The sequence below is a fragment of the Apaloderma vittatum genome, unplaced genomic scaffold (assembly GCF_000703405.1).
Source record: "Apaloderma vittatum isolate BGI_N311 unplaced genomic scaffold, ASM70340v1 scaffold5640, whole genome shotgun sequence".
NCBI lineage: Eukaryota > Metazoa > Chordata > Aves > Trogoniformes > Trogonidae > Apaloderma > Apaloderma vittatum.
The window spans coordinates 31,784-34,542 of record NW_009693869.1 but is presented as its reverse complement, the minus strand read 5'-3'; positions in this window follow the sequence as shown (position 1 = coordinate 34,542).

Here is a 2,759-nt window from a genome sequence, read left to right as displayed (position 1 = left end):
CTTGAGTAAGCCCAGGGGCATAGGAGTGGGAATAAGGTGACTGCAGAAGAGCTAAAGCTCCATTTATCAGCAGACCACATTTTATCAGCAGCTTCCTCTAGATTTTCCTATGCTGTATGTAACTGCGTGCAGCATTCCTCATGGAACTGTACCTATCTCAGCCCATTGTGTTATTGGTCACAACAGGTCACGGTGGTTACTAGCAAGACCCCCAGCAACAGACAAAGCCCCTGGGAAAGTCTCTCCCCTTATCAGCTGGTAAGAATTCTGCCATCTGGGGACAGAGTCAGCTGAGTTATAAATACTCAGCCGTGGCTCTGTTTTGGTGTCTACTCCTCTGTCTCCTACCATCTCCTACTCAGAAAAGAACCATTTCCCTTTTCTTAATGACCACTGAAATCATTTAGGGAATTTCCAGCACATAGTGTACAGATTCTGATTCACTTTAACCCCAGAAAACGTTTAACTCCTTCTGGGAATTGTTGTGAATTGATCCAGCCCTACGAACAGAGACACCCCAAGTTCCTTTTCCCCTTTCAGCCATGTGTGAGCACTTCACATCCAAAGCATTTTGCTCCTCTGCACCCCTCTGTCACTGCAGGGAGATCTTAGTCGGGAGATCTTGGGCTCTCCACACTAACTGGGTCAGGTTGGTGGGGTTCTCTTCCCTTAAAATGGAAAGATAATTTCATTTTTGTTCTCTGAGTTAGATAGCTTAGCTTATTCTTCTGTAATGTTCTTTAAAGTGTTTCGCTGCTGCCACTAATACAGTAAGGTCAAAACAAAACTTCTGTTTCCCTTCCCTCCCACCTCCCTCTCTTAGTAAAGCTATTCTTCTTACTCTCACTGTCGCTTGGGTGTTGTCTCTGACACTATGCCAACCTACACAAGCAGGCTTTATCAAGGATGTGTAGCTTCCTCTTGAAGGACACCTGTAAGATCAAATTTTTTTACTTTCCTTTCGTTGCCTAAACTCTCACCCACCAATGGCCTGAACTATGTCAGTCTTCTTTCCTCTGGCCTTCCTGGCTTCCGACTCTTCACCCTTTCTCTCCTTTCTCTGGTGTAAGGCGGAATAAAAAATATTGTTAAAATGCTCTCTTCTGTATTTCTGCACTATATTTCTCTCAATTACCACATGAAAATAAAATTCTGAAGTCCTTTTAAGACCCTTTACACAACTGATCCTTCCTAGTCTTTGTTTAATGCATAATACAACACAGTTGTTTAACGTTCGATGTAATACTTCTGGCATAACAAGAAGAGTTCCATACGGTTCAGTAGAGACAAATACTGGACTGTAGGTACGGAGAGTTGCTTTTGTTAAAAAAAAGACTGCAAAATTAGAAGACCAATAACCACAGTCATGGGAACAACAGGAGGGAGGAAATAAAGCATCAGCCCATGTATTGTTAGCAGCACAATTTCATGAAAAAATATAGTGCCAGAGAACAGAAGAAAACAACTGCAACTAAAAAAAAAATTATCAGCTCCTTCACTGGGCGGGCAGTCTCTGCGTGGCTAATGTCGCATTTGTCAAAGCAGTGGGCTAACTCTGCTTCTAAAAAATCTACACAGCTTAAGATGGAGTTACTTATCTCTAGACCGTTAAATTTTTCTTTTAGAAGATTAGTGAAAGATGTCATCTTTTTACCAAACCCTGCAGATTTCAAGGCACCTGAAAAAACCCCACAGGCGAGAAAGCAAAAAATGAAGACTAAAGAATGTAACTGCCGGTGACATACAGTAAGGATGGTCTAGGGTTACAAAAGAACGAAATGTAATTAATTCAAACACAATTTTTCTTACCAATAACTACTTCTGCAAGAAAAAGGTTTCTACAGACAGCATACTACAGGGTGTGTCCTGCACAGGTTGCACACGCCTGTGCCAGCGCTACTCGCACAGCTGTGACGTGAGGCTCACCCCTGTGCTTCACCCCTGTGAGAACATGCAGAGCACGCTGGCGGCCAGTCCTTCATTTTGCCTGGTTGTGCAGAATTCCAGACACAAAGTCCTTGTGAAAGCAGTGGCAGAGAACGGGGAGTGCAGTCCTAAACACACCAGCTACCTAAAGATGTGCTTATTGGAGAATGGGGATTTTCTCGTTAGAATTCTGAGATTACTAAGAGATACAATCCTAATAAGATGCAGTTCTGGAAAGCATTATTTCTTTAGAAGAGCAAGACTTCTTCCGAGATGCAGCTGCACTCTCAAGAAAGAACTGCTGCCTAAATATCCAAATCAAACCCTACACAGCAGAGGAATTTCTGACCCAGTGTGGCAGAGGTCACTACGCACCCAGGGAAAGAATTCTCTCTAATGGTGGGTGCAGATCAACGATTTAGTTCAGATCTTAAGCGCGCTTCTAAACTTGATCTGATCCTCTCCACTTACTGCACCGCGGAGGGGCATTAAAATGCGTAAATTGGACTCTTTTCAGATGAAACTGAAGATGTGGCTCAGGAATCCACCTGCAAATGGGAATTCAGCTGTCTCTCAGATGCACCTAATCCTTATAGTTTTGACTTTTAACGTATCTGATTTAGGGGGGAAGTCTCATTTGGAGTGTGGGTTCAAGGCACAACCCTCTGAAGGGCTGTTAAACAACACCGCTTCCATCCTACTGATGCACCTACTGCACGTAGCATGCGGAGTGGATGTAGCCTTCAAGAGTAAGTGGTATTAGCAGGCTCTCCCATGTTAATTGCTTGAAGTGATACAAAAGTTTTGAGAGACTGCATGACTATACATGAGCA